At 33.4% G+C, this 15,001-nt stretch overlaps 1 non-coding gene across 1 annotated transcript; it reads left to right on the plus strand.

The window, feature by feature from the left end:
* The first annotated feature begins 8,470 nt into the window (after nt 1–8,470).
* LOC114087836 (U6 spliceosomal RNA) lies at nt 8,471–8,579 on the plus strand. The gene has a single exon (XR_003581898.1). It is a non-coding gene; the product is annotated as a U6 spliceosomal RNA (small nuclear RNA).
* Nucleotides 8,580–15,001: the final 6,422 nt, after the last annotated feature.

Genomic DNA, 15,001 nt, shown 5'->3' on the forward strand with positions numbered 1-15,001 from the left:
TGAGTTTATAAAATATATGTTTGTCATATTGAGATTAGAAGTATTTTGTTTGGATTTTTGGAAGTCAGTTGCCCATAGATATCCCTTGGATACCCAAAATGGAAGAGTTTAACCAATTTTCTGTTCTGAACTGAAATGCTTTACCAGGAACCCCTACTGTGAGTGAAATTGACTTAGATTACAAAATCTACAGTCACAGCAAGGGTCAGGGGTAAATTACATCACCACAAAAGAGTGTATCCTGCTAGTTGCAAGTCAGTATGAGAAGAAAATAAAGAAGACAGGAGGGCAAAAAATAAACATCAACAATTTTTAAAAAAAAATATCTTAATAAAACTTTCCTGCACTTGTAACATTTAAAATTTGACTCACTGGAGAGATTTTTGGAATTTAGCTGCAACTTGTACCCTCTATTTGCCTAACATTTTATTTGAACAATATTGTAGAAATGGTTGGATGTAAAAATATCAGGAATTTTTCAACTCTAATGCTATTCACTGGTTTATAATATTATTTACCTCCCATTGTAAATTAAGGATAGAGACACTAAAAGAAATATAACATGTGGGTATAGCCCTTATGTTTCTAATGCATGCAAAACCAGAAAAACTGTTGTAATAGTTTGATTTAAAGAGCTCCACAGAGTACTTTTTATGTACATGTATATCAAGTGTGCACACACACACACACACACATATATATGTATATGTATGTATATGCACAAAGATCTTGTTTTTACAAAGGATATTTACCCTCTAGATACTATTATAAATTGTATTAGATGTTTCATATTTTTTAGTGATAACTTCTTTATTTTAACATCATCTTAGCAGTTGCCTGGAAACATTTATCTTTGGGCTAAAAAGATGCTATCCTACTCTGGTGAAGATTCTCATTATATCTCCTAAATCATGTAGCAGTTCCCAACATTTAGGCAATGTTTCCTAAGGCATGATCCAATGAGTGCATGCAACAGAAAACCTCTAGAATATTTAATATGAATGTCTGTTGCCTAAATTTTTCTATCACCATTTCTGATATTGAGCACTGAATCTTCAATTTAAACACCCACACATGATTCTATATTCACTATAGTTTGGGAATCATGCTTTAACTATAAAGCCTCACTATCACATTATATATAAATATACATAGAAATTAAAATAACTAATTCTACCGTTTATTGAAAAAAGTAGTGAAAAAGGATCAATAAACGTTGAAGTAATATTTTAACATTAATTGAATATTACATTTTTCCAAACCTTTTATTAATTTTGACACTGATCCCTTCATTGAGATTACAGTTACATTGTGTATATACACACACACACACACACACACACATATATATATACACACACACACACACATATTTATATGTATATATAATGCATACATAGTTGGCACACCCATGGATTCATGAATCTTTGTAAAAACACTGTTTCCTTTGGAGTTACTTAAGTTACAGTTTGGAAACTTTATAGTTCCCTTGCCTATGCCCTACCATGTAAGAATGTTTAGCATTGTAGTGATAGCTATATAACATACAGGAAGAAAGCAAGTTCCAGGTTATACCAATATATGAATGCTCCTAGATTTAAGAGCAATTGTAAAATGAACCAAGTTGTGATTCTCCATTTTCTTTTTTTTTTAATTTTTTATTGTTGGTTGTTCAAAACATTACAAATTTCTTGACATATCATATTCCACACTTTGATTCAAGTGGGTTATGAACTCCCACCTTCACCCCATACACAGATTGCAGAATCACATCAGTTACACATCCGTTGATTTACATATTGCAACACTAGTGTCTGTTGTGCTCCGCTGCCTTTCCCATCCTCCACCATCCCCCCTCCCCACCTCTCCCCTCCCTTCCCCTCCTCTCTCTCTACCCCCTCCACTGTATAACCCTGAGGGTCTCCTTCCATTTCCATGCAATTTCCCTTTTCTCTCCATTTCCCTCCCACCTCTCATCCCTGTTAAATATTAATTTTCTTCTCCTGCTCTTCATCCCTACTCTGATCTTAGTTACTCTCCTTATATCAAAGAAGACATTTGGCATTTGTTTTTTAGGGATTGGCTAGCTTCACTTAGCATAATCTGCTCTAATGTCATCCATTTCCCTGTAAATTCTATGATTTTGTCATTTTTTAATGCAGAGTAATACTCCATTGTGTATAAATGCAACATTTTTTTTTATCCATTCGTCTATTGAAGGGCATCTAGGTTGGTTCCACAGTCTTGCTATTGTGAATTGTGCTGCTATGAACATCGATGTAGCAGTGTCCCTGTAGCATGCTCTTTTTAGGTCTTTAGGGAATAAACCGAGAAGGGGAATAGCTGGGTCAAATGGTGGTTCCATTCCCAGCTTTCCAAGAAATCTCCATACTGCTTTCCAAATTGGCTGCACCAATTTGCAGTCCCACCAGCAATGTACAAGTGTACCATTTTCCCCACATCCTCGCCAGCACTTGTTGTTGTTTGACTTCATAATGGCTGCCAATCTAACTGGAGTGAGATGGTATCTTAGGGTGGTTTTGATTTGCATTTCTCTGACAGCTAGAGATGGTGAGCATTTTTTCATGTACTTGTTGATTGACTGTATGTCCTTCTCTGAGAAGTGTCTGTTCAGGTCCTTGGCCCATTTGTTGATTGGGTTGTTTGTTCTCTTATTGTCTAATTTTTTGAGTTCTTTGTATACTCTGGATATTAGGGCTCTATCTGAAGTGTGAGGAGTAAAGATTTGTTCCCAGGGTGTAGGCTCTCTATTTACCTCTCTTATTGTTTCTTTTGCTGAGAAAAAAACTTTTTAGTTTGAGTAAGTCCCATTTGTTGATTCTAGTTATTAACTCTTGTGCTATGGGTGTCCTATTGAGGAATTTGGAGCCCGACCCCACCGACTGTAGATCGTAGCCAACTTTTTCTTCTATCAGACGGCGTGTCTCTGATTTGATATCAAGCTCCTTGATCCATTTTGAATTAACTTTTGTGCATGGCGAGAGAAAGGGATTCAGTTTCATTTTGTTGCATATGGATTTCCAGTTTTCCCAGCACCATTTGTTGAAGATGCCATCCTTCCTCCATTGCATGCTTTTAGCCCCTTTATCAAATATAAGATAGTTGTAGTTTTGTGGATTGGTTTCTGTGTCCTCTATTCTGTACCATTGGTCCACCCGCCTGTTTTGGTACCAGTACCATGCTGTTTTTGTTACTATTGCTCTGTAGTATAGTTTGAAGTCTGGTATCGCTATACCGCCTGATTCACACTTCCTGCTTAGCATTGTTTTTGCTATTCTGGGTCTTTTATTTTTCCATATGAATTTCATGATTGCTTTCTCTATTTCTACAAGAAATGCCGTTGGGATTTTGATTGGCATTGCATTAAACCTATAGAGAACTTTTGGTAATATTGCCATTTTGATTATGTTAGTTCTGCCTATCCATGAACAGGGTATATTTTTCCATCTTCTAAGATCTTCTTCTATTTCTCTCTTTAGGGTTCTGTAGTTTTCATTGTATAAGTCTTTCACCTCTTTTGTTAGGTTGATTCCCAAGGATTTTATTTTTTTTGAAGATATTGTGAATGGAGTGGTTGTCCTCATTTCCATTTCAGAGGATTTGTCGCTGATATACAGGAATGCTTTGATTTATGCTTGTTGATTTTATATCCTGCCACTTTGCTGAATTCATTTATTAGCTCTAATAGTTTCTTTGTAGAGCCTTTTGGGTCTGCTAGGTATAGAATCATATCATCTGCAAATAGTGATAATTTAAGTTCTTCTTTTCCTATTTTTATGCCTTTAATTTCTTTCGTCTGTCTAATTGCTCTGGCCAGTTGTTTCAAGAACTATGTTGAACAGAAGTGGAGAGAGAGGGCATCCCTGTCTTGTTCCAGAAGATTCTCCATTTTCAATGTCAACAGTCAGAATTCTATTTTGTTAAAAGATATTTGGAATAAATAATTCTAGAATTAATAATTTCATTTTGGGAAAGGTAATCTTATGTAATTAATGTTTTGAAACATTGTTAATTATATGTTTTAATTTATATATAAATGTATGCTTGTTTATAAAATTAATAAATAGAAAAAAGAAATAGTGTCCTGTGTACTACCACTCAAAGATGACCAGTATTATTTGGGTGAATTTTCTAGTATTTTTGCATTTTTTAATTTAAAATGTGTTAACATAAAGTCTTTACTTTAAGGTTTTATTATCCATATTTCCCATTTTATTACAGATTATTTATTATTATTAATGTTGAGGCTACCTATCATAAAATTATTTTCATTTACTTATGCAATATTCCATCTTTAAGTATTTCCATGATTTACAATATTCCCAAATAATAAATGACCCTGAAATTAACTTAAAGCTTAAAACATTATATTAATTTTGTATCATTTCCCTTGGATAAATTTAAAGGCATAAGATACATAAAGGGTATAAGACAGTAAGGCTTTGATAAACTCTTGAAAATTGTTTCTTTGACATTATAATGACTTCTTGAGGAAAATATAAAAATATTTATGAAAATCTTTTTTAAGATGTTCTTGTTATTTAGCCTAGGTATTAGGCATTAGTGAAAATTATAATGGATAGGTTAAAATCAGTTTTTTATTCATTTTAATATAGAATATCCAACAATAATGTTGGTTACCTAAATCTATAAACAAAACTCCATAATATGATCTTTCACAGACAAAAAATATTTAAAGAAAAAATATAAAAATTGACTGACAAAACTTTAAGTTAAAATTTTTGGTTACAAAACCATACATACATACTCACACAAGTATTTCAAATATATTTAAATATGTATCATATATAGAGATAAACCTAATGAAAATGCAAGAATTTTTAAGTTTTAAAATTTTTTTTAACTATACATAAAAATTTAAAAATTTTATGTATTAATGGGGTAATATGGTCTATTTTGATATAGCCTGTATATATTATATAATGTTTAAGTCAGGTTAAATATATTTATTTCCTCCAACATTCATGATTTCTTCATGGTGAAAAGTTTCAAAATCTTTCCTTCCAACTTTTTGCAATATACAATACTTCATTGTTATCTACATTCACACTCTTGTGAAGTAGCATGCCAGAACTGCTTGCTCGTCTCAAACTGAAACTAATTACCCATTGACCAATCTCTCTCCATCTTTCCCCCTTCCTTCTCTTCAATCCTCCTGACTTAGCCTCTTCAGCTGCTGGGATTTTAGGCATGCACCACTGCACCTGGCTTTAACACTTTTAAAAGCTATCTTAGTGGAGTGAAGTGATATTTCATTGTGGTTTTGATTAAAATGCAAGTAGGTCATAAAACTATTTTGTCACTTTGACTATAACATGCTGTCTTTATGGCTTCTGGTAATCATTGTTGTGCTCTCAAGTTCTATATGGTCAACTTTTTTAGATTCAACCTATGAGTGAGGTCTTGAGGTACCATTCTCTCTGTGCCTGTATTTCACTTAACATAGTGATCTCCAGTTGCATCTGTGTTGCTGTGTGTGACAGGATATCATTTTTTCATCTCTGAATAGCATTTCATTTTATGCATTGTTGTAGTCAGCTTTCATGTTGCTGTGACCAAAATACCAGACAAGAACAACTTAGAGAAGAAAAAGTTTACTTGGGACTCACTGTTTCAGAAGTCTTAGTCCTTGCTCTGGGCCCAAGGTGAGGTAGCACATCAAGGGGACAGGACACAGTAGAAGAGAGGTGCACAGCTTATGGTAGGGTCAGAAAGCAGTGAGAGAGAAAGAGGAAGGGGCCCTAGGGAAGATGCACCATTCCAGAGCATGTGCCAGTGATCCATCTCCTCTGTTATACCCCACCTGACAGTTACCATCTAGTCATACCATTCAAGCTAGGATAGATGAAGTTATAACTCTCATGATCTAATAATTTTGCTTTGAATATTCTTGCATTAGCACAGAACATTTGCAGGAGGAACACCTCATATCCAAGCCATAACAATATATGTACCACATTTTCTTTATCCATTCATCGGTTAATGACCCTAAGGTTGTTTCCAATCCTTGGTTATCATGATGAGTGCTGCAATGAGCACAGGAGTGTGGATATCACTTTAACATGCTGTCTTTATTTTTCATAATATCTATAACTAACTTACATCTTTATCAAGAGTGTACAACCACTCCCTTTTCTCCACATCTTCATTAGCACTTGTTAGCTTTAGTCCATTTATTTGTTTATTTATTCATTCATTCATTTTTTTTAGTACTAGGGATTGACCTAGGTGCATTTAAGCATTGAGAAACATCATTAGCCCTTTTTATTTGTTTGTTTTACTTTTGAGACAGGGTTTTGCTCAGTTGCTTAGGGCCTTGTTAATTTCCTGAGGCTGACTTTAAACTTGCAATCCTCCTGCCTTAGCCTCTTCAGCTGCTGGGATTTTAGGCATGCACCACTGCACCTGGCTTTAACACTTTTAAAAGCTATCTTTAATGGAGTGAAGTGATATTTCATTGTGGTTTTGATTAAAATGCAAGTAGGTCATAAAACTGTTTTGTCACTTTGAATATATACATATATTCAGATACCATTTTCCATACCTTTTTCAGACACACCTCTTTTTCTACAGCTAAATGTACTTTAAAACAATTGTATTTAAGACCACTTAAATAATTAAGTAGTTGTATCTAAAACTAAATACAACAGTGATATTAAAGCATGCATTTTAAATTTTCTTAAGAAAGCAACACTGATGAGTATGTATTTTCAATTTAGAAATCTTGCTGTTTGAGAATGCTTTGTTTGCACAGAAGAGCATAACAGCTTTGAAGTCAAACTTGATGACTGCTTTGGCAAAATATCTTTATAAGACTGACTGCTATTTCAGTGAAGGTGAAGAGTTACTCTATAAAGAGTACATGGCATCAGATTGGGTGTTCACTAGCCTTTCTGATGCCTAACAAGATGGTGTTTTGTTGCATTGGGTTTGAAACTAAACAATATGATCTTGCTGGAGATCTTTATTTTCTTCTTGAAATATTTTAAATAATTTCATATTTATTAGTAACTAGTTTTTCAAATGTTTGCAATAATTATATTTGTAGAATGATCCTCTATTATTCTTCAAATTAACTGGCAGTTGCTTAGGAACCCTAGATTAAAAATGTCTTAAAAGGCCAGAGGTGTGTCTCAGTGGTAAAACGGAATTTTGTTTAGCTTGTGGAAAACCCTGGGCTCAAACTCCAGTATCAAAAAAAAAAAAAATGGTGGGGGGAAAAATGCCATTAAAATAATAAATACATAATATAAATGAGGACTATGATTTTGAAAACAATCTCTCTACAACATAATTTTACAAATAATGATCATATTTTAGATATCTGCCAATAAAGATATGATGTATTGGATGATATTAATTTCTATGAATAATTATTAACTTATACTAGATCTTTGCAAAATATAAAAGCCTACTAACCCAATATCTACCTCAACTAGGTGTGCACCTAGCGTAATACCTATAAATAAAATTATATGTTTAAGCATGAAATGAAAAATATCAAGTTAATGATTTTATTCTTATTTTGACCTTGACTTACTCATAATTAAAAATTTTTCATACTATATTTCTTGGGAAACAACTGCATAATTTATAATAATTCATCTGCATTTGAACTTTTGGGGTTCTTATAAGCACCATAAAGCTTTCCTAGAAAAGTTAGAGTAGATTATTTCCTATGAAAATGAGCATTTTATCCACACTTTTATAAAAATTGAATTTTTGTTTCATGGTATCACACATGATGTAAAAGTATTAAAATTCCAACTACATAGAATAGTCATTTTTCTAATTAAAAGTATAGAAATTAACATAAATGTAAAGTGACCTTTCTGGAGAAAATGCATAATGAATCTACAATGTGTGTAGTCATTCTTTTTTATGTAAGTCAAAGCCACATGTTTATGTTTCTTTTATAATGAATTACTTCCCTTTGCATAATGTGTGATGTTTACTTGTCTAGATTCCATGAAACTTCAATTCTCAATATGTACATATACAGTTTTTATTTACAGACACTAATCTAGGCTCACACTTATTTGAGGTAGATATTGTCAGTAGATTTTTATATTTTAGAAAGTTCTAATATAAATCAGTAATTATGCATGGAAATTATTGCCATATATTTTAGCTACAGATTAGGATAAATATCAAGTAAGTTTTTCATATCTACCAGACTTTGTTGAAAGAGAGTGAGGAAGGAGGTGGGAGGTGTATAATAAGCTTCTTTTCATAGGACAGACAGAAGTGCATTAACTTGTTAATAATGCCCTTAAGTATGATGAGCATTTAAAGTATTATACACTGCAGAACTTTTATGTTTCGATGTGTTTTATTTTAGAAATATATATATCTTTCTCTTGTAATTTATTTTGAAACTACTTATACCTGCTCTGGCTTAGAAGCCCGCCTCCCTCAAGAAGGCAGAGTGTTCTGGCTTTGGCAGCACGTATACTAAAATTGGAATAATACAGAGAAGATTAGCATAGCCCCTGAGAGAGGATGACAGGCAAATTTGTGAAGAGTTCTATATTGAAAAAGAAGAAGAAGAAGGCAGACTATATTTCCATTAGGAGAGTCTGAATATGCAGCCAGTAGTCACTCTGTTTAACTCTTGGCTTCCAAATCTCGTCAAATGCAGTTTTTGATTTTTTTTTTTTTATTTTAAGTAGGCAATTCATTTCTAAAGCTAAGGTTAAAGTAACAAATGCATCATAAACATTTTTATTCAAGTTGTGTGCCATACACTAAAATGAGCCAGTGTGTGTACAAGTGCTTAAAAACTCCTACAACATAAGGTCTATACAGTTATAAATATCAAAACAAAACATGATAATTAACTTGACTCTTAAACCTCGCTCATACATTTCACACTTGTTTCCTTTAGTGCCTGACTTGAGAGATTGTGACTTTAGGGCAACAGCTTTACCCAGCTCATTCTAATCTTGAAGTTTCACATTTGAAACACTATGTAACTGAGAAGGTAATGTATAAATACCAAAAAATACATACCTTGAATTTCCACTTCTGTTTATTCACAGCTCTGCTGAATGACATAGATTTGTAATTCCAAGTCAATAAGAGGATAACCATTGGTTATGCCACTAGATGGCAGAGAAAGATCAGAGAATCCTCATTATATACTCAAAATGTATACATAGTACTCTTTAAAGTCTTACTTAATTGCATATATTTAATAATAGTTTCACTATCCTTTTAACCAATAAGAAAATGTGCTTTATAAAGAATTTGTTAAACATATCATTTCAAATAGAGGATCTTATACTTTCTTTATGATATATAGATATATATGTATACATATATATGTATATATTTATATAATATATAAAACATTTTTGATACATTCACACAGTGTGTGTTGGTTTGTATGTGTGTGTATGCATGCTAGCAAGTTTTGTTTTCTGTGTATTACAACATTTAAGGAAAAAAAACATAAAAAGCAACATTATGACATCTCACATACATTCACAATTCTGTTTCTCTTTAAGTCTTATGTTTATATAAACTCCAACAAGATACAATTCAATATAACTATTACTATGTTCATAAACTTTAATACTATCCTTTCACATATAATTCTATAAATGAATGCATTAATATAATTATGTATTATAATAAAGTTGACTACTGATAACCAAATTTTCTTGATTGATATTTACATTATTTTTTAGAAAATTACTAATCAATCAAAGATTCCAAATAGTGACAGATCTTTGAAGGAGTTTTTAATTTTCATATTTAATGAACTGGTTAAAGAATAGAATATTTTTTCTCATCATTCTTAATCTTAACCAAGGAGTGATAAATTTTTGTTTACACAGAAATTTAATGAAAGCATTAGACTGAACAAGTACTCTTCAATCCAGTTTTGCCTTTGAAACTGATATGCTCTGCATTCCTTAATAAGTCAACTCCTACATGCCAACCAATAAGTGAAAAGAATCTGTGACCTAAAATCCTTATGAAGGAGAGGAGAAAGAGTTTATAAGTAAGTAAGTTATTTTTTAAAAGTTGCCAGTTTTTCAAAAAGTTCAGATGAAATATTGCTATGATTTAATTTTAGAGGTTCATAGCTTTTCTTGTTTACTTTTTTGAATTTTTATAGAGTTCTTCTTACATTCCATTTTTTTCTGATTGATCTCATCCGTTCCTAATTTCTCCCTTCAACTTTATCACCAATTACTTCTCCTCCTTCATTTCCTCTCCATCAATCTAGATGAGATATAAACAAATCACAAAGTTATGATTTTAGCAGTAGGTGATATAGGAGTGGGGATTAGAAGTTGCTCTGTTTTTCTGAACTACTTGGGAAATAGGAAAAATCAGGCTTATGTACTTAGTGTGGATTTAGCATGACTAAAGCAGACTAGATCTAAGGAAAACTCTCAGTAGCTGAGTTGCCAAAGCAGAGATTTATAATTCGTTGTTAAAATTTCTAAAACAGGTTATCATGTGCTAAACTATCAATAATCCCATGCAAAGTAAATAAATAAGAGTTAACTGTTTAAATTCTTGATTCTGTGCTCACTTGGTAGGAAACTTGTTTTTAAACCTATGATTACAAAACATTGAATACTGTTTTCAATTATAAAAATACAGTATGTTTGCAACAGTGATGTAGTAAGAGTTTCTACCATCCCTGTTTTCCCCTTGCCATTGTTAAACAAGTGTTAAAAAGAAAGCATTTATCTTCCCTAATGAGAGTACAACAAGAACGTTGTGGGCTGAGGCAATATCTGAGATATTTTAAATTTCTAGATTTGTATCCCATAGGCTTTTAATAAATATTTTGGATTCATTGATTACCTTGTCCAAAAGCTTGACAATAAAAGTTTTCCTTAACTATGTCACCTATAGGCTAAAATGATTTGCAATTATGTTGCAGGAATCTTTTTTTTATTATTATTATTTAGGAACCAGGTTAAAGAAGCAATTAGGATTCTTAAATCAAGAAAAGTAGTAAACCTCACATTTTAGTGGGGGGCATATGTTTCTTAATAGACACTGATATGCAATCTATTTTTCCTAATATTTTGTCTTTGCTCCTTTAATGTATTTAGCTTGCTCCTCTAATTGTCCTGGGAAAATTAATCCTTACCACATATCAAATTTGCCAACAGCTGGAAACACTCTCCTAATTCCTTCATCTCAAAGGGAGTACTTTCAGTGAGGAGAAACCATATAATCTAGTTAATCTTTTCCTAAAAGATCTATCCAGGGTGTTACTTTCGTGAGAAAAATAACTACCACCTTCTATGGATACTGTTTTAATTTTTCCAGACAAAATAAATTTTGAGAGACTTGAAGAAAGTAGAAAGGAAAATTCAACAACTTAAGACCCTCATTTACACAATTATCCTATTATACACTGAATATGTGCTGCTTTTTTTTTATTATTAGGATTGAGATTAGCTGGAAGTTAACTACAAACTTGCCATTTGAAAAAGATTTTCTATTTGAAAAACGTCTTACCCTCCTTTGCAATGAGAGCATCATCAAATTGAAAAAATGTATTCTTAGCATCCAACTTAAGTTTGACCTCAAGAATTTTCTTTACTATTCTTCACATATGCGCTTATCATGAGTATGAAACTATATGCAAGATTTTCCTATGCCAATGATTAAGAGAAATAAAATATTTCCCCTTCTATTTTATATCATTTTATTAGGATATTTTCTTACAGCTCAAACCATTGCCAGAAAAAATACTGATGGTAAGCCAGTATGTTGTCAATAGCATTCATAATTGATTGTCCCACACTTGGGTCCCCACTTGATTCCCATGCTATATACAGAAAATATGGTAAATATTGCCCCCCAAATTTTTGTCTTTTAATTTTCTATTTCATTTCATACATTCATAATATCTTCTATCTCTTGACTTTCAAGGAGATTTCTAATTCCAATGAATGCCAACCCATTTGTGTTACTTCCCATATAAAATCTTCTACTTAGTTAAACAATAACAGCATCATTATGGCTTAAATATCTAATTTTAGTAGGTGAAATCTAGGAGTGACTTGACTCTCATGGAATATTAACAATGTACACATGACTCTACTAAATGTTGCAGGAAACATTAAGGAACTATAGGGTAAGGTCCTTCGCCACACAGAGCTTAAAGTTCAATATGATTATCTTAGGAGAAGAAAGTCATTTCTCTTATTTTGTTGTCTGTCCTGCCAAGTCTTCCTTGGTTGTTGAGAAATTGTATGGTTTCTGTCCAAAATGTTTTGCTACACAATCAGCATAATTTTTTTTTCAGTCTGAAGAGGATCTCTACATGCCCCTGTAAGAATAGCTCCAGGACATATAGATCAACAGTTTCTTGCTGTTTGTGCCCTTCAGAGAAGAAATGGAAAGGGTCACCAACCTCATAGTGAGCATCTATTAAACACAAAGTGAATTTGTCTGGTTGTTAACAGTTTATGATATTTGCTGTTATATGAGCTGGCCAAAAAGGCTTACCTTGCTCCTGTCCTTGTTGCCATTCATTTGATATCTGCCATATGGTGAAAGGAGAAGCCTGAAATTTTAAAATATCAATGGTTAGGACATTTCTTCTGTCTTTTCCATCAAGCTCACTGCTGAATTTGGGGAAGGACAATCTTTTGTTGAAAGGAATTTTTCCCCTGCAGACTAATCTGTCATCCCTCTCCTTCAGGCAATAATGACAGTAGCTCCTTTCCCCCAGTGATTGTTACCAACAAAACATCTCTTCCTAAAGCCTCTTGGGGATATTAGAGGCACTATAAGCCTCTAATACTAATGAACTCAATTCATTACTTAATTGAGGATAGTAATGAACTTAATTCTGATTTCTGGAAATCTTAACTCATTACCATTTTCCTTCTTATCTATACTTCCTTTCTACTAAATCTACTCCTTCCTTGCAGAATTGTATTTGGAAATTAACCTACCACAGTTCCTTACTTCTGATAGTAACTTTCCCTTCCTAAGTCTCATCTTAGAGGGAAAGGAGAGAGATTGAGAATCCCTGCTGCTCTTCTGTCTTCTAGCATTAATTCACATGCACTACCCTAGTTCTATCCTCAACTGCCTCTTGAGATGAATTGTGGGCCCTAGTAACAGATGGGTACACAGATAGACTGTCATTCTGTACTTAAGCTTGAGTTAACCAAGGATGGAAAATCTTTCCAAATATGTCTGAGAGTATTAAAAATGTGGCTCTTTCATGCTTGAATAACTGAAAAGTAGCCAAAATACTTCTATCTTTAAAAAAATCACACTGAGAACAGCATGATAAATTTGACTCAAAAATTAATTTATTCAAATGATTATGGAGCATTTGAAATCAGGAAATTTAAATAACAAATGCCTCCTGAGTGTCTGCAGTATCATTGTTTTCTTTTTTTTTTTTTTATTTTTTATTGTTGGCTGTTCAAAACATTACATAGTTCTTGATATATCATATTTCACAATTTGATTCAAGTGGGTTATGAGCTCCCATTTTTACCCCATATACAGATTGCAGAATCACATCAGTTGCACATCCATTGATTTACATATTGCCATACTAGTGTCTGTTGTATTCTGCTGCCTTTCCTATCCTCTACTATCCCCCCTCCCCTCCCCTCCCCTCCCCTCTTCTCTCTCTGCCCCCTCTACTGACATTCGTTTGTCCCCCTTGTATTATTTTTCCCCTTCCCCTCACTTCCTCTTGTATGTACTTTTGTATAACTCTGAGGGTCTCCTTCCATTTCCATGCATTTTCCCTTCTCTCTCCTTTTCCCTCCCAGCTCTCATCCCTGCTTAATGTTAATCTTCTTCTCATGCTCTTCGACCCTACTCTGTTCTTAGTTACTCTCCTTATATCAAAGAAGACATTTGGCATTTGTTTTTTAGGGATTGGCTAGCTTCACTTAGCATAATCTGCTCTAATGCCATCCATTTCCCTGTAAATTCTATGATTTTGTCATTTTTTAATGCAGAGTAATACTCCATTGTGTATAAATGCCACATTTTTTTTATCCATTCATCCATTGAAGGGCATCTAGGTTGGTTCCACAGTCTAGCTATTGTGAATTGTGCTGCTATGAACATCGATGTAGCAGTGTCCCTGTAGCATGCTCTTTTTAGGTCTTTAGGGAATAGACCGAGAAGGGGAATAGCTGGGTCAAATGGTGGCTCCATTCCCAGCTTTCCAAGAAATCTCCATACTGCTTTCCAAATTGGCTGCACCAATTTGCAGTCCCACCAGCAATGTACAAGTGTACCCTTTTCCCCACATCCTCGCCAGCACTTGTTGTTGTTTGACTTCATAATGGCTGCCAATCTAACTGGAGTGAGATGGTATCTTAGGGTGGTTTTGATTTGCATTTCTCTGACTGCTAGAGATGGTGAGCATTTTTTCATGTACTTGTTGATTGATTGTATGTCCTCCTCTGAGAAGTGTCTGTTCAGGTCCTTGGCCCATTTGTTGATTGGGATGTTTGTTCTCTTATTGTCTAATTTTTTGAGTTCTTTGTATACTCTGGATATTAGGGCTCTATCTGAAGTGTGAGGAGTAAAGATTTGTTCCCAGGATGTAGGCTCTCTATTTACCTCTCTTATTGTATCTTTTGCTGAGAAAAAACTTTTTAGTTTGAGTAAGTCCCATTTGTTGATTCTAGTTATTAACTTTTGTGCTATGGGTGTCCTATTGAGGAATTTGGAGCCCGACCCCACAGTATGTAGATCGTAGCCAACTTTTTCTTCTATCAGACGGCGTGTCTCTGATTTGATATCAAGCTCCTTGATCCATTTTGAATTAACTTTTGTGCATGGCGAGAGAAAGGGATTCAGTTTCATTTTGTTGCATATGGATTTCCAGTTTTCCCAGCACCATTTGTTGAAGATGCTATCCTTCCTCCATTGCATGCTTTTAGCCCCTTTATCAAATATAAGGTAGTTGTAGTTTTGTGGATTGGTTTCTGTG

This window comes from Marmota flaviventris, chromosome 8 (genome assembly GCF_047511675.1).
Source record: "Marmota flaviventris isolate mMarFla1 chromosome 8, mMarFla1.hap1, whole genome shotgun sequence".
Classification (NCBI taxonomy): Eukaryota; Metazoa; Chordata; class Mammalia; order Rodentia; family Sciuridae; genus Marmota; species Marmota flaviventris.